Source organism: Grus americana, chromosome 1, assembly GCF_028858705.1.
Source record: "Grus americana isolate bGruAme1 chromosome 1, bGruAme1.mat, whole genome shotgun sequence".
NCBI classification, from domain to species: Eukaryota; Metazoa; Chordata; class Aves; order Gruiformes; family Gruidae; genus Grus; species Grus americana.
Window position 1 is genome coordinate 217,839,552 of NC_072852.1, and position 18,512 is coordinate 217,858,063.

At 43.3% G+C, this 18,512-nt stretch overlaps 1 protein-coding gene across 5 annotated transcripts in view; it reads right to left on the reverse strand.

The window, feature by feature from the left end:
• FAM168A (family with sequence similarity 168 member A) overlaps positions 1 to 18,512 on the reverse strand; it is a 218,205-nt gene that overhangs the window by 144,081 nt on the left and 55,612 nt on the right. The gene's annotated exons all lie outside the window — the stretch shown is intronic.

The following is an 18,512-nucleotide window of genomic DNA, read 5'->3' on the forward strand; positions in this document are numbered from 1 at the left end:
TGTAACGATGCATTGCCCTACCGCACTCAGATACACGGACACAGAGCGGGAAGCAAAATAACTCAGACAAAAATCCTTCGCTTTGTGGCTACACAGTAATGACTAAAGAGTCCATAATTGGAGGGGGATGACCTCAAAAAGCTATTAATAAAAGCCCTAGCAAGAAACTATTAAAAAACTAAAGTTACAGGATAAGAGGAAAAGGGACTGTCACGGATTAGAGAGGAGCTAAGCTATAGGAAACAGCCTAGTATTAAAGACTGGATTTTCAGGCTCCCAAAAGGGTAGCAGCAACGTGCTCCAAGATCCTTTGCAAGGACCAGCAGTATTATGTCCACGGTGCTAAAACTGGAAAAATGAGTGAAAGAGATAAGGTAATGTTTGCAGAGATGAAATTATTCATAGTAGTCATAATTAAGTTGGGAGATTCAGAGAGCCCTGACAGAAGCACAGCCAGTGAAATCATCTGTTGAGAGATGCAAGGTAGTATGTGTGTACACTGAATAAAATAATATAACCCACTCATGTATAAGGAGGACTTCAGCTATGCAGGAACGACCTGGGTAGCAGCATCTTCGAGTAGACACCTGAATGTCCGAGGTGTTCATGAAAGGTGGGGATTTGGGGGCAATCGGAGCAGGAGAGGGATGTGCACGGTGTGAAAAATTCCCTCGAAAGCTGAACGATGCTGTATCTCGTTGTCCTTCCACCCCCTTGCACCTCTGAGTGCAAGCTGCTTTCAAGGTCAAGTATTCAGGCAGCCTCTCAAACACACGGGCAATAATCCTCTGACGTAATACTGGGTTGCACTGGTAGCTGACAACAAATACAAAGGGCTCAATTATACTTTTTTTAATAATTTCACAAAAGCTTTATCAAAATACGAAGATATGGTGACAAGAACTGGATGAAGAACATGGAAGGGAGCACAAAGAAGCCAAACGTCACCAACCAGAGAAGCTGCGTAACGTACCGACCCCAGTGCACCCACATTTCCCCCCTCCCTTCTCCCCTCCTTCTTCTCCTTTTCCACGTCGAGTGGCTGATGAGATGAATTGGATGCTAGAAAAGTTCACCCAGGTAAAGACACAAAGGTTTGCATCGGTTTAAATTCAAGAGAAAAACACCATGCATGAAAACAGTATCTTAAAAAAGACAATATGAGAAATGGAATTAAATGCCACTATTTACGCGACCATATACTACAGGAACAAGGGATAAGAGAACAAAGTAAAATTCAATTGCAATTTACTCCAAGTGTGCAAGACTCACTACTAAATGTGCGCAAAAGCTTAAGTGTGATTCAAGAAGAGATTTGAAGTTTCAAATGAATTCACAGACAGACACATGCTTATGTTTTAAAGGTGAAAAATCTAAAGTATCAGGACTTATAAAATAAAATGTATTAAAAGGATCTCCTAGTTGCAGGTTATTCCAAAATCCCTTGCAACGGGGCTTCTTGAATCTTTCATTGAATGCTGCATTGAATTTTTGCATCCATGCAACAAAAATCCAATGGCCAGATGAGTGAATGCTCAGCAAGTTTGCTGACAACACCAAGCTGTGTGGTGCGGTCGACACGCTGGAGGGAAGGGATGCCATCCAGAGGGACCTGGACAGGCTGGAGAGGTGGGCCTATGCAAAACACATGAAGTTCAACAAGGCCAAGGGCAAGGTCCTGCACATGGGTCAGGGCAATCCCAAGCACAACTCCAGGCTGGGTAGAGAATGGATGGAGAGCAGCCCTGAGGAGAAGGACTTGGGGTGTTGGGGGACGAGAAGTTCCACATGACCCAGCAGTGTGCGCTGGCAGCCCAGAAAGCCAACCATGTCCTGGGCTGCGTGTCCAGCAGCGTGACCAGCAGGTCGAGGGAGGGGATTCTGCCCCTCTGCTCCGCTCTGGTGAGACCCCCCTGCAGTGCTGCGTCCAGCTCGGGGGTCCCCAGCACAAGAAGGACACGGAGCTGTTGGAGCGAGTCCAGAGGAGGCCACGGAGATGATGCGAGGGCTGGAGCACCTCTGCTCTGGATACCTCAGGCTGAGAGAGTTGGGGTGGTTCAGCCTGGAGAAGAGAAGGCTGCGGGGAGACCTTAGAGCCCCTTCCAGTCCCCAAAGGGGCTCCAGGAAAGCTGGAGAGGGGCTGGTGACAAGGGCAGGGAGTGACAGGCCAAGGGGAATGGCCTGAAGCTGCAGGAGGGGAGATGGAGATGGGATGTGAGGCAGAAATTCTTCCCTGTGAGGGTGCTGAGGCCCTGGCACAGGTTGCCCCGAGAAGCTGTGGCTGCCCCTGGCTCCCTGGCAGTGTTGAAGGCCAGGTTGGATGGGGCTTTGGGCAAGCTGGGCTAGTGGAGGGTGTCCCTGCCCATGGCAGGGGTGGGACTGGATGGGCTTTGAGGTCCCTTCCAACCCAAACCAGTCTGGGATTTTACGATTTTATGACTGATTAAAAAATGCATTAAACGTCACACTTCATCTTTTCAGAAATTAACAGCATTTCTGCTGTTAATTAACCAAGAAAGTGCACATTTCTTCCGTTATAACTCTCCTTTCCTGAAGATACTAAGTCTGAAGATTTTCAAAGCCATGCCTTTTTCTTCAGCACGAGATGACAAGTCCCCGAGCTCCCAGCATATTCAACTTTGGAAGGCAGGAAAACAGCCACACAGAAAAACACAACCGTGCAACATCATCCCGCACCAAGTATTCCCGAGTACAAATACTGAACGTGAGGCGCTCCAGTTTATTATTTCGATCAGGTTGCATTACTGGCAAAAAGCTAATATGAGAAGACAGCAGCATTTGAAGCTCCAGTTTGGTTCTCATAAAATCGCCTGTAGCTCAGCTCCAGCACGACACAACCAATTCTTCCAGATGCGAAACACCCTTTCTCATTTTAATTCCCCCTGCTTTAAATTTATCATCTTACAAAAACATTTTAAGAGCCAGTAAACCCGTTCGTGTCCATTCTGAGGCCAACACTCATTTGTGAGCCATGGCACAGCGATACAAAAACCAGATCATAAACCTGGCGTTTGGGTTTTCTTTTTTAAAACCACACCTATTTCACAGGTAGGACTGAAGATAATAAAAAAAGATGGACACAAAAGATGACAATGATAACGAGAACTGAAGGTTCAGCTACGTGTCCGGCTTTCAAAGGAAAAAGCAGAATCAAAGCAGCAGAAAGGAGGAGGAATTCTTTAAAAAATACATATAGTCGAAGGCAGAGCCGCAAGGCATCCTGCAACGCTCTCCTTGCAACGGCGGCGAGGTCTGGAGCCAGGGGATGATAACAAGAACAACGTATGTGTATGGATCATTTTTTCCTCTCATTTTACCAACACAGATATTCCTACTATCAATTCATTTAGTTAAATGATCAGGAGAAAAGTAATTATTTTACTTTTGCCCACACTACTCATACTATTGCGCATCTACACCCCTCGGTGAGATACTAAAGGCAGCACATCAGAACGGTTTCTCTAAACAATATTTGACTGATAACCTCCTGTGCCCAGCAATTCTGATTACTTTTTTTTAATCCGCATTAGCACCAGACGATTCCTACATGGTATTCAGCTGGGATCCCGCAGACACAAAACCTTCATACAAAAAAAGTAATTTTTTTCCCCAACAAATTATTTTAAGGTAGCAAAAGGAATTTTTTTTCCCTTAAAGTAAGCTGTATTTCTGTTTGAGGAGAAAAATTTAAAACACATTTCCTCTTGTGTAGAAAATATTCTGATTGCACTACAGAGACCCATATCCTGCTGATACACTTTCAGCGCAAAATAACACTCAGGAAAATGAATTTTTAAAAACATAAAAGACAGTAAAATATATACATTAACAGTTTCAAATACCTACACCCACTCTGTAATCCCCAGGGATAAACCCAACAAATTCATACGCTTGTTAATTAGCTCTTATTGCCCGCCACATGTAAAAATGAACAGCCTTCCTGCCACCGCGGCAATAATCTGCAGTCAGGACGCGTTTTAACATCGTATCAGCTGCAGCCACCGCCAGCTCCGACAACAACTGAACGGGTTTGGCAGAGTGCCTCAAATTACTGCCGACTAAAAGCACTTTAAACCGTCCTGCTGGAGCTTGACATGACAAATAAAGCAATGATTCATAACTGAATTACAGCGAGACGCTCTGGAAGGCAACGAGCAGGCTTGCTGATGAGAAGAACTCGCCATTCCTCCACGCCGGCAGCTGGGGGAAGGGAGTCCGAGGATGCTCCGGTGACACGCCGGCGTTATCAATCCGACCAGAGAGACCGCTAAACGGAGGGGAGGCATCAAAGGAAGCAAGGGATGGTAAATAAGCTGCGGTGGTCTTTCTATACAACATCGTTACACTTAACTACTTTATGCAATCTGTCACCTTTCTGTCAATAATCCTTTTTAAATTGAGAAGAGAATTGGCTACCGATTCTTGAAATTCCACGTTATTTGAACATTAAATGCAAAATATTTAGTAACCCAAAACCAAGTCCACCAGAGCAACCAAAGCAATCCGCTTATAAATCCTCATCAAAGCCTTTAATTAACTAACAAAAATAATCCTCAAACAGCACCTGCGAAACAACCCTCGCAATCCATTGACAAACCATTTTATTGTTAACTTGTGATGGATAGCAAATTTTCAGTTCTTTTCCAGGCATTTTTGCTGAGGAAATCCCTTTCAAACCTGACTTGCCCATAGATAAGGCAATAGCATCTTAGCACATGCAGAGTGCTGCCGTGATCGTTTCCAAAGTGCCTATTTTGAAGCCCCTTCAGAAACAAGACTGCAGCCTACACTGTGGTGACAGATCTGTCTTGCACAGCTTTTGGAGCATAGCGCACGGAAGTTATTTTTATGATCAGCTTTCCTTCCTTGAGCAAGATTTAAGTCCTCTCAGTGCCCCCTTTAAGAAAAGAGAAATAAGATACTGGCTACCCGAAACAGGTTCAAAGCCAATGTACGACTCCCAGATCTACAATACTTGATTTAGGTTCTTATAAAGAAGACTAATTGTAATTAAATATCTTATAATAAGTACATGCATATATCCAGTAATAGCCATCAACGTAGGCAAGACTCGCAGGGTACCGTATATCTTCCCTAACTATCTCCATTTAAATTTTTGGTATCTAAGCTACGTTAGTGGTCCAGATGTCCTCCATCATCAGCTGGAAGAAACTTCAAAGGCAAATTCACTTTTTTTTAACACAACTGTCTATAGCAGGTGGGATGACCATTTGCTGCAGATGTCTCTGTGTCCCCACAAACTACAAGAGGAGACTAGACAAGAAACTAGGTGCTTCACTTTTAGGTGGCTAAAGTTATAAGAAATTAATTTCTCCCAAATTGTCTTAGCCCTCAGACCAAGAAAATGAGAAGAAAAAAAAAAGAGAGAGAAACCTGGACAGAAATATCACTGATAAATATATAGAACAAAACAAATGTGCGGTTAGTGATGTACAGCCCCGTTACGCTTTTTGAACTTGCAATCTCCACATTAAGCTGTGTTTTATTTTTAACTAGACATTATACACTCAGCTGTACACAAGACACAAAACACAACGTTTCTCCTTGTCCCCAGCTGTGACATCCTGAAAGACTGATGGACAAGCAAAAGGCACACGCTGCAGTGCCAAGATGGCCTCAAGTCTGTTTGGTTTTCTCCCGTTCACATTTTCACTAGGTCTAACTGCAGCCTTTAAACTTCTAATTCACCTGTTTAAATTTCTTCCCCTTAGAGCAGCATCTTATTTGCAGATTCATGCCAGCCATGGGTCTCATGTGGGGATGAGTATGGCCAACACCTTCACGGATCCAACGCATACTTCCTCGGGGAGGTTGACAAACTGGGAAAAGCCTTTCACATCTGCAAGAGAATGCATCGGCTGTTTTGGCTGAAGTGGAGATGAGTATTTCCACACTTCAATATAAAAAATGGAAAATAAATATGCATAAGGAACCCATCTCCACAATGAGAGAAAACATGTGGCAAAAAGAATTTGTGACAATATTCTTAAGGCAGCTTTTGCTCCTCTACCAATTTGTCTTCAGTTTTCCCAACGTTTTTGTACCTGACCTCCTCTTCATTACATAACTAGACTACATCTGAGGGTAAATAGGATCCTAATGATCTCTCATTAGCTAAACTTCCCAGCAGAACACTTCCAAAGAAAAAAAAAAGGTCAAAACCTGCCATCAGTAGAAGGAAAATTTCAAAGGACCAGGAAACCAGCTAAGTTGTTAGCTTTTCCTACTCAAAATCTGTAGCTTGTAAGAAACCACTCCCCCACTGAAAAGCTGTACAACGTGGACCCAAGGAAAGGCTGTTGTGTTAAGTAAGCCATAAAAGAAGTATAAAAGGTTAAAAACAGCTAGCAACCGTTGTGTAGTATCTTGTGACTGAATACAGCATTTGATATGAAAAAATAAAAGGAGATTTTAAATGACAAACGCTTAGTCTGTACACCACGAGGGCCACCAGCCAGAACTCACCACATCTTGTTTCATTGACTCTGCTCCAACGGGGCACAGACCACATACTCCCAAATTGTACGCTTCTGTCCCAAATTGTATACGGGATTTCACCCGTCGAGCGATGGCAGATTCAGAGGCTTTGGGGACTATTATGTAGGATAAAAAGGAGAAAGAGGGAACCCTCAGCCTTAACACATGGGAAAAAGCGAATAAAATCTTTCGAACACCGACGTCTAGACAGTGCCGACGTCTTTGTCTTTGGGAAGAGGGATTAGGACAGAAATCTGGCTGGGCTGTTCCTCATTTGATATGAAAGCTAGAAGACACTTTGGGCTAAAGGCCTGGCCCTGTTCCAGAAACTACTTTATTATGAAGGAACTGAAGAAAAGGAGGTCTGTAAGACAGGAGAGTAAGATTTCTGCCTAGCAGTCACAGCAATTAAGCAAGCTGTCTTGATGAAGAGGAAAAAAACATTGGAATAGAACCCAAAGGCTCAAAAGAGCAGGAGAAAGTAATTTTGAGAGTAGGTCAAGACTCCAGAGGGGATTACCTTTCCAGTTTGAGCCTTAATGCTAGAGACATACTTCGAAAAGCTGACCAGCGAGATTCTGCTGATACCACGGATGACCCCATAACGTCTGCGTGCTCAAGCACAAGTCAAGTATTAAAAGTGAATGTTGATAACCGTGTGAGTTAGGATCAAAACCGACAGAACTAAAAGGTGCCTTCTCCTTCCTTTCTCCCCCTTCTATTAAATATATATATTTTTTTTTTTTTAATAGCTAAACATTTTGTATACCTGGCATTATTAGGTCATTCAACATCCCAACTTGAAAACAGCAATCTATGCACAAACCTCTGGAAGAAGAAACAGAGTGGACTTTACATATAAAGTTTTCAAGAAAGAGAGCCTCTCCTTCTGTACTTGAATCGATTCCACTGTAGCTTGAACTTGGTTTTATTAGGCATCGGTATGATTCCACTCCCTCAATTACTGCACTATCTGAGCAGGTAATAGCCTTAAAATTGAAGGAAGGGCTGCTTATACCTGTTGGAGCTGAAATAGCTAGTGAGATTCTCCCAAATAAAATCCCTGCTATGAGACTGCTGGGTAAAAGTGGTCTAATCGAATCCCAGATCATATAAGAAACTTCAAAGATTCACTTCAAAGTGCTACTTCAGCAAACAAAGTAGTTGAGTCAATTTAATGCTTCTCATACTGGAAAGAACGACTTTCTTCAAGTGGGGAAGGAAAACAAATGATGGCAAGTCAAAGACCGAAACATTTGTGGTAGCTGTGAATTACCATCCTCCAGCTGCAGCTGAGAAGAGATGATGGGCTCACACTTTCCTAGTTGTACCCAGTGGATACGATGCCCTACGTGCCCCAACACGCTGGACTTATTTCGAAGGATGTGCTGACTGAGAGTGAAAAACAAAACAGAAGCTCAAAGGTTTACATCTTCACCCAAAATTCCGTCCACCAAACGAGGCAGACGCCAGCAACTCACTGCCCCAAGGACTCAGAAGCGTTTGGGGAAGAGAGAAGGGCATATAGCTCTTTCAAACACATGGAAATGTTTTTACCTGTCAGAACCTGAGCTCAGGCCTGAAGCATTTTGCTTCTTCTCCAGGCAGGAGTATCAACAGCGACTGCAGGGGATCAAGGAGCCGCATTCTTTACCCCGCTTCAAGCGCTAACGATGTTATCAACTGCAGCAGGAGAAACAAACTTGGGAGCCTAAACAAACTGACAGATAAGCGAGGGAAGAACCAGCTCTTAAATATCTCCATGCCTCTAAAGATATTTGTCATTTTAGATCTGTCTGTGTTGCTGTTAGGAACCAAGTTTTGCTAAAAATGCAGTTTAAAGGCAGCTTCCATTTCCCTGAATATACAGAGGATGTTTAGAGTTCAATACTCCAAAGTCCTCCACAACCACCATCCCCTCTCAAGGTGCGTAGCTGGATTCCCAGATGTCACATTTTCTGTATTTACCCATTCAAACACATGCATAGGGTTTCTTTTAGGGTATAAACACGCTACCATTTTTTTTTTCCAAATGGCTTTAATTCAAATAAATACATAAATAAACCCCAACCAAAAACGAAAGCAAGGCAGAGAGAGTTTCCCTGTCTCTAGGTTGTCTAAGACCTGTTATAACAACTCCCTAATCCTGCCTCCAGTCCTCCCTAATGCCTTCACCAGTCTAATTAAACTCATTAAACACAATTCTGGAAATTCTGTTTCCATTACTCTTCCCTGAAGACAACTGGTCAAATTGCCAATCAGCAGGTCTCAGTTAGAGGTTTTGCAGGAAAGGAAAGAGTAAAAATATATATATATATATATATATATGTACACGTATGTATTTTAAGGTTTCTTGGAGACTGTATTTGGAATAGATACAACACTTCTGAAATGACATGCAACTACCCCTCTCCTAACTCTCATATAATCTTACCTCATCACTCAAAATATTTTTACCTTTTTCCCTAGAGAAAAAAAGCTGGAGATATATGATGAATTGATTCAATAACACACAAAAATCTCAAAGAAAATAGAAAACAAGGAGCTCCTTGAACATTGGTTTCCCCTGGAGTTGTTTCTCACGTTGATTGACTTTGGTCAAGTGGAAATTCAAAACAAAGCTTCTCCTGCGACTGGGCATTTATCGGATCACTGAAGATTTTCTCGCACCTTCGTGTGAATTCACATTGCTACTTTACTCACTTACAAAAAGTCTTCATCCTTTAACTTGCAGCATTTTCATGAGACCTGGAAGAATTTAATCATCTCTGAGACTTCTCCTTCCCTTATCAGGAATCCAAAGTTTGCAGAATGGAAATGCTCACACAGAGAACATAAGGCATAAACCCAATTTCCCTAGGATATCAAATTTTAAAAGAAATGGTTAAATCCTAATTATTGTTTTACGTCTAACTCCTGATTCCAAATGAATCTAAAACTAAACTCCCTGCAGAACTGCTCTGCCTTCACTACCACCTAGCTCAGTAATTTATTTCACGAAATTCGGTTAGCAATGTTTGCAAGGCTCATGAAAATAAAAGCATCCTCCTGCCAAGACTCAACCCTAGGACCTCCTCGCTGTTCTTCTGCCCATGTCCTCTACCTGCCCCACCTGCAGAGTCCTCTTCTGAATTACCATATTCCCCCCATCCCTCTTAAAGACCGGCTTTTCCCCAAACTCTAATAAATGAGCCCAAATTCCTAGTTCACCTCTTCTACTCTAGATCATGAGCTTCCCAGGAAAGGGGACATTTCTCCTGGACAGTTCCCATAGTGTATCACATGCCTTGTCTTACACTAATAATGATGAGCAAACTTAATATCTGAAGCAGAAGCATATGCTTTAAATTCTTTCCAAAAGCAAATATTGCAGAGATGACAAATTATCATTAATGTCTAACTGAGCAGGCAAGGAGAAATCATTTTTATTATAAAACTCAGCCTGCCTCATGAAAAATAAGTCTTCAGCTATTACTAATTTTCTCTTTTGCCATTATTTGATAGCAGAGAAAGAAGGAACTATTAGAAATTGTTTACACTAGGAAAGAAAAAGCCCGAACAAGAGGGAACAATGATGATAATGAGCAAGAGGATGACACTCAGCAGGTAACTGCTCGCAAAACTCCTTCAGGAACAAAGACTGATTTGGTGGTGAAGCAGCACATGCACTCGCCAGCATTAACGCAGGTACGTACTTGAGCAGGCCACGCTTTTTATTTTAATTGCAACACCCTCTTCTGAAAATGCTTCTTTTTGCATCCACCCCTGAGCAAACACAAAAATCCCACCCAAGCACAAGTGGCAAGATTTAGTGCCAGCTCTCATCATTAGCCTCACCCAGAGGTGCAAATCATCGTCCTGCTGCAGAGGACACAGCGATGCGGAGCTTCTGGGGACCTGCAGGCATCATCTGTTGTGTCATGTTATCTCCATAAAGGACCTGAAAACCCATGATGTAGTACCCCAAATTTGACACCTGGTTAAATGTTCAGTGTTTTAATGATTTGTGCAGCTGTCTGATTTTTAAATACCAACTTGTCAAAAAAAAGAAAAAAAAACCAACAAAAAACCAATCTTAATTTGTTATTTAACAAATAATAGAGGTTTATTTCTAACACCGACCCTTTATTGGACCCGGTAGAATGATAATCACAATTCTTTGCAATGGTTCTCTATCTTCATTTCTCATGCCAGCCAGGGACAACGAGCCATAAGTAGATTCATTCAGGGCCTATAAAGAAGAGAAAGACGATAAAAAAAAAACCCCAAATCCTATCCTAGTGTCACCTTACAACTTTGCTAGAATGCTAAAAAGCAGAGGTCTCTTTCCACTTCCACTTAGCAAAACTCAATTATTTAAAAGAGAAGGGAATGTTCCATAGGGTTGGAAAAAGGCAGCACCTTGACAGCAAAGTGTGGGCAGGCGCTGGTACGTAGCCCAGCAACCTTCGATCACAGTGCCAAGGGGAGCACGTGGACATATTTTGAAGGGTACATCGTAGGTTTAGGAGCTGGGCACAAGGGTATCTGGAGAGAGATGATGGCTCTCACTGCGTCCTAAGCCCAGCAGAACCATAGAATCACAGAATCGTTTAGGTTGGAAAAGAACTTTAAGATCACCAAGTCCAACCGTTAACCCAGCACTGCCAAGGCCACCACTAAACCATGTCCCCAAGCACCACATCTACACGGCTTTTAAATCCCTCCAGGGATGGGGACTCCACCACTGCCCTGGGCAGCCTGGTCCAGTGACTGACAGCCCTTGCAGTGAAGAAATATTTCCTGATCTCCAACCTAAACCTCCCCTGGCACAACTTGAGGCCATTTCCTCTTGTCCTATCGCTTGTTCCTTGGGAGAAGAGACCGACCCCCACCTGGCTACAGCCTCCTTTCAGGGAGTTGTAGAGAGCCATCAGGTCTCCCCTCAGCCTTCTCCAGGCTCAACACCCCCAGTTCCCTCAGCCACTCCTGATCAGACTTGTGCTCCAGACCCTGCACCACTCCGTTGCCCTTCTCTGGACACGCTCAAGCATCTAATGAGATGCCAGGAGAAAATCTCCAGCAGCGGCTCATGATACTCTCTAATAAAACCATCATTAACATCTACCTGCAGAACAGGTCTCCAGTTGCTATTGTGTTTCTAATGACATAATTAATGGTGAGAGGAGGGAAAAGCATACGCTATTATGCTTTCAAAGCTGCCAAAGCCTGAACTGGCCTACAGAGAACAGCAGACAACTTCACAGCACAAACATCTTTGAAAATACAAATTATAATAGAAGACATCAGTATGTCATTATACACATATAAAATATTCAGGAAACCAAAGAAGACTTTTTGTTAAGCTGAGGAGCTTTGGATGTATTCCACCATTCTCCCTCATCAAAGGACTCAAAAATCTTCTGGATCAGCTGGACACTTGTATTCTTAAAAACCATTTCTACAGTGGGTCACCGTTAGCGACATCACACATGCCCACAGCCAAGTGTTGTAATAAATACGTACTATCACAGAAAGGAAATGAAGGCAGCATTGGAGGTACCACACTGGGCAACTGTTGGCTCTTTTCATCACAAGCATTAGCAAGTTTGGATGGAAACCCAGTCCAACATTCTTTTTATAAGCAGTTAATGTGATAATATCTAAGATAGAAGGAAACTTTATATGGATAGAGAGAAATCTTAATTCACAAACAAACCAGAGGCAATTATCAAAATTATACCAACGGTATTCTTTTTTTGCAGTCAAGCATAATTATTGAAGGTCTATACAAAAAGCACCCTCAGCCTACAATTTGCATTTCAAGTAATTTTTCAAACTTTTGTGTGGAGAATAGATGATTAGAATTGAGTACTACAGAAACTACCATATACTGAAATACGCTCATAAATGTTATAATGTAAGAATTCCAAGTATAAAACCCGGGCAACGCTGCAAGGTTTGGGTTTTTTTCTTATTAGCCCGTACGAAAACGGGTGAAGATGTAGGGGAAAATAAAAAAAACCCATCAGTGCTACCTGCGATGCGGTTTACAAAACTTCCATTACGTTTGCGTGCTGCTGAAATAGTGCACAACAGGCAAATCCAGGGCTCTTGACAAGATAGCCTTTCTGAGGTTTACCAAGGGTGCCCACAGTTTACAACAAATCCTCTGGATATTGTTACTGCAAATCTAACAATACCAAGTTACCACATCCACATGTTAAAAAGAACATTTCTCCATTAAAATATATGTAAAGTTCTGGCCAATTGCTTTACAACTTTATTGCTTATAATTGTACAGGGCTCTTGCTCTTCAAGCCCAATCACTGTATTTCACACTAAACTCTAATTATACAATCTAGCATGAAAAAGCCAGAGATACAGACCCTTTAACAAGCTTAGGCAAAAATCAAAGGCCCACAAAGGGCTAAATTAAAAGCTGGCTCACACCAAGTCTATTCTTTGTGCAGTCAACCAAGACTAATTAATGCTTTTAATGTCAGTTTACCCCTTTTGGCACTATAAATCAGAACATGCAGCTTTTATGAGTTAACAAAAAGGTGTAGCTTATTAACCAAACTCACAAATTCACATGCACTGCATCAGAATCAGGTATATTTAGCAGCATTGTACTCAGCGAGCAGAATTATCTGCAGGTTGTACATAGAGAACATTCATTTATCAATACAAACAAGGCTGGCACACTGGGAAGAGGTGGTAAATTATACATCTGAAAGAAAGGCCACTGCCTCCAGCATGACCTTTGTGAGGGCAGAAAAGTGGAGCAAACACTGCGGGAAGGCGCTACAGAAAGGTGTAGGGAACATACTGGATGTTTTCCCTATAATCTCATCTCAGCCACAGAGACAGCAAGGACTGAGTGTGCTATGGCACTTCTTCAGCAGGAACAGAAAATCGGTCCTCAAGCAGATCTCCTACCGTCACCCACTTGGCAAGGCCCTTCAGCAGCTTCTCTGGAGCGTGCTGCACTTGTTTCAATGCATCACTTGAAGACTTCTCATTAGGGTTTTGTTTCTTCCCCTCCTCAGGAAACGCAGATCTCCATTTTTCGTGTTGTTTCTGAAATGCATTTTGTTCTCCCTGCAGCGGCCAGTTGGGACTTTCATTTTGCAAGTCTGCTGGAGATCAGTCTGGCCTCTAAGAGAAGCAGCTATCAAAGGGCTACAAAAAGATACCCACGTGGTAAACCTCAGTCCACAAAGACATCAAGGCCACAAAGCTTTCAAGATACATACGTATTTTTTTAAGAAGAGATATAGATACAACTCCCATACTAGGCTCAGAGAAAGAAAAGAGACTCTAACTGCATCTTTCTGGCCGAGTAGACAAACAAGAAGTATTTAGGTGCGCTCTCCACATACCTCCGAGCAGTATCTACAGCATACTTTAATATGTACATAAACTCATAGATCAAAAGCAGAAAGTCAGTCCAGAGCATCTTGAACTGTCTGGTGTCAGAGATCCTCTCTGCAGCTTGTGTCCACAAATCTTATTAAAACCTTCCTTTGTTTTTAAATCAATTTTTGACAGTTCATTTTTTTTGCTTGCTATGGGAAATGTCATCTTTCTAACGATGTCTCACTCCTCTAACAATTACCGTGTATCAGCAGTGTTCAGCCAGAAAGAATCACAAAGCCGCTTTGTCAATAAAGTAGTTCCTCCATGCCCCAAACTAATCATCGTGGGATGTTCAGGCTGATGTTCCTATCCCGACGCTCGATGGCAACGGATCCCTGAGGCACAGCATTCATCACGCACCACAGACGGGCAAAGGACACTGCAGGTTTCGCCTGGAGAGCTGAAGAGGGTATGGGAAGTGACACAGCCCAGCTTGGGGACCCACAGTCACAGTTCATGTATGTGATTAGCCGGTGGCTCTGACCACCACGATATTCTGAGGCAAAAACATTGAGGATTTTTTTTAAAGGGAGTAGACATGTCTAAGAATAGCTTTTGCACAAATGCTGTTTAGGATGAAATGCTGGGTCATTAATCTTTATAAATTTGTTACCTTATGCAGGGAAGAAGTTTCCCTATGTGATATGTTACGGCGTGTTTAGGTACATCATGGAGCAGGGGGGTCCTTTCCTTTCACTGCTACGTCCAGCACTGTAGAAGCATTCACAAAGGAACAAAAAACTTCTCAGGAAGTGAAAATTCCCATGAAGCAAGGATGGGCAAAGTAATTACAGATCCCAAAGCCTTCCAAACCCTGTAATATTTGTGACTGGCGTGGGAGAGAGGGAGGAAAGGGAATTCAACCAAAAACCAAGACCTTGTGGGAGTTGGAACAGTGTCAGTGGAGGTACATTTAAGAGAGCCTTGCTGCTCCACGACTGTCAGACTGCGTGTAAAGATGAAGGAGATACAGCTTAAGAGAAAGAAGAGTACCTGCATTGCCCATTTTGGACCAAGAGTGTCCATGTTCCTGTTTCTTCCAATATACGGCAAGAGGTTGCTGGGCAAAACCAAAAGCAGTAAGAGCAGAAGAAACACGTTGGAGGGTTCTGCTTGAGGCAGCCATTCCCGCCTACAGTAAGAGCATCCTTAGGAAATGTCCGAGGATGTCACACACTCAGCTCAGATTCGGGGATGTGGTATGGTGGGAAACATCGGTCCTCTGACCTGCTCTCATAACCAAACCAATACACCCCACAGACAACAGCAAGTTTTTTCTTCCCTCAAGCCCACTACCTGAATCAGAAAACCAGCAACCTCAAGCTCAGCGTCTCAGCCACTCTCTCGCCAGCTACTAGCTTCAGCTCTTAGAATGTAAGACTGAAATACTTCCAAATTAAAGAGCTCTGAAGCAACAGGCAATATTCCCGGGCCCCAGATTACGCTCCATCTGCTTACACACTGCAGTGTGTGTAGTGTAGATACAGGCACACCGAGTCACGCAGATGAGCAGTGTGCTCCTCAGAGGCGTGTTCATGGATGCAGCTGTGTAATGGAGGACACGGAAACCAACATGCTAAAAACCCACAACATGTCCAGACTAGATAGAAGGCTACATTTGAAAACATTGTTAATGTTTTAATATGACAAATTTCCCTCCTCTAAACATGACCCAAGGGAAAGAAGGGAACATGAACCACTGTCCTTGGTGTCACCATCATTAGACTCCACCAGAAACAAGGGACGGGGATCTCCTTTCACTCTTAAATAATCATATGATGTCTCACAGGATCCTGGGACCTACAGAGAGTCATACAATCATAGAATGGTTTGGGTTGGAAGGGACCTTTCAAAGATCATCCAGTTCCAACCCCCTGCCATGGGCAGGGACACCCTCCACTAGCCCAGCTTGCCCAAAGCCCCATCCAACCTGGCCTTCAACACTGCCAGGGAGCCAGGGGCAGCCACAGCTTCTCGGGGCAACCTGTGCCAGGGCCTCAGCACCCTCACAGGGAAGGATTTCTGCCTCACATCTCATCTCAGTCTCCCCACTTTTAGTTTAAACCCATTCCCCCTTGTCCTGCCACTACAGGCCCTGGTGAAAAGTTTCTCTCTGTCTTTCTTAGAAGCCACCCTTATATATTGAAAGGCCGCAAAAGGGTCTCCCCGCAGCCTTCTCTTCTCCAGGCTGAACAACGCCAGCTCTCTCAGCCTTTCTCCACAGCAGAGCTGTTCCAGTCCTCTCACCATTTTGGTGGCCTCCTCTGGACCTGCTCCAACAGGTCCACGTCCTTCTCATACTGGAGACCCCAGAGCTGGATATAGTACAGCTTGGCTTGACAGAAATCACCTTCCATATCATATGTTCTCTGAAAGGAAATTTATTCTCCAAAACACAGCTGGCAATTCAAGAAGACTTAAGATCTATGAACAAAGGATTTGCTCATGCAATAGAAATGAAAAACCACTAAGTGAGGTAGTCATGCCCCATCACCTGCTGGCAAGGTGCTTCACCTCACCTCTGGATTTGGTGCATTCCCAACCCAATGAAGACCACCAAATGGACCCTACCAAACTGGCATAAATGGTCAGGAGACAAAAGATCAGAAGTTTTCCGTATGAGTTCAGAAACATTGAGGTGGAGCAAATATATAAAGTCCAGGCCGGCCCAGTTAACCACATGGCAAATTCCTCTCACACACACTGTATAAAAACCAGCCTAATGTAAAAGCACATTTAAAAATATTTACATCCAACCAAACCATTACACAGATAAGAAAGGTATTTTTAGATACACATGGATTTTACAGACACAGTGATTAACTATTAAATTGCTGGAATTCCACTTCGGATTTGGGGGAGTGAGGTACTTCCCGAGCAGGAAATAACCTAACCTAAGCAAACTAAGTTAAGAGGTCGTGCACACACACGTTCAAGAGTTTAACTCAATTTCTTCCGCCTTTTGATTTCTGAACGCTGTTTACCATCACGAGTCTAAAAGGGAGAGGTTCGATCCAAGATAAATACACCCGAGAAGTAAATGTCTGAAATGTCTGGTGGAGATCCCACAGCCTGCAGAGCAACTCCAATCGGCTTGAACAGGACAACCAGCAGCTAGTCAGCCAAATCTCCCCAGGCTCCATCAATTCCGCTCTCGAGATCTCCAGGGACCAAGCTGGGAGCTCAGACACCGAGCACACATAAAGCTTAAACTCAGGTTTCTTAATCTGGAGGGGAATTGGACCAGGAGCCCCTTGGACCAGAAGCTCTCTTTCTCATGCAAATCCAACACTTAACAACGTACCCTCATTTGAAAAAAACCCATCTTGTCTTCTAGATCTCCTATTAGTTCCAGTCCCATTTCTCCAGTCTGAGCAACCGAGCCCTCACCTCTGCTTTCTCCCTACCTCACAACCCATCAAATGTGCACCCTTGGCTTTGCCTCTCTCCTTTCTGCTGCCGTGGACCTCTGTTTCTCAGGCCCAAAAAAGCAGCATAGCCCCAGCTGAGTCGCCTAGTTGGAGATATGGGGGTAGTGTGAAGAAAAAGGAGACAGAAGCAGCATAAAAGTCCCTTTTTTTTCTTTATCCTTTTTTCTAGCATGATACTCAACAAAAAGGGGAAGAGGGAGATGGAAACGGGCCCGTCGCTGTTGCTTCAAGATTGGCAGAAGCAAGGAGGAAGCAAAGCTTTTCTGAATGCTTGACACTTTCTGTTGCATCCCACCTAAGATGGATTGAGTTGCTGAGAGTGGGATGAGGAAGAAACAACAGTCTGATTTTGTCCATACCCAAAGAGCAGGCAACTAATCAGGACAATTTTTTCCCAAAGCAGGGCTGGAGCACTTCTGCGTGCTAAAATATTGGGAGGATAAGGATCACAGCATGCCTAAATGTTCAATCCCGGATCCACGAGCAGAGAGCACCCGTCAGCACTGTTGTTGTCTGTCTGCATCTGGTTTTCAGCAAATCGGACTGGAGTGGGTGCAGAACACTCTGTGGGTATCCTGGCAGCTGACATTTAAAGTTCATGTTACTAAGCAAGCAGCAAAACATATAAAAGGGGGAAGGAAAAAAAAAAGTCAACCCTGTTTTTTCCACACTCCTGCACAAGAACAGCTGGATTGGGTCAGACCGACACTTCAGCTATCCCAGTGTCTCCTCTGCAGCAACAACCAAGTGTGAATACCTCAGGGAAAATTTAAGCACAGGGCAGGCATACAGTGACATTTGCCCAGCATACTTTCCAGCCCATAACCGTGTGCAGCACGGGGATTTCCTGAAGTGGTACAGTCGTATTTAATAGCTAGTTGTATATCATCTTATCCCACGATTGTAATATATTTGATTTTCTTATATATAAATGCCTAGAGGGCTTGACCTGTTCAGGTCTCCTAATGCTAGGCACCATACACAAAAATATGAACGGTTAAGACAGAAGTGGCTCCAACCAATTTACAGACCACATTACACTGCAAAGTTTATATTTTAAAAAATTGTTTCTAGCTTTCTTCTATGAAAGGCTGCAACATAAATGATTAGAAAATAATTTGCCTGTCTACAGGCAAATGACAGAAATTTATACCAGGAATC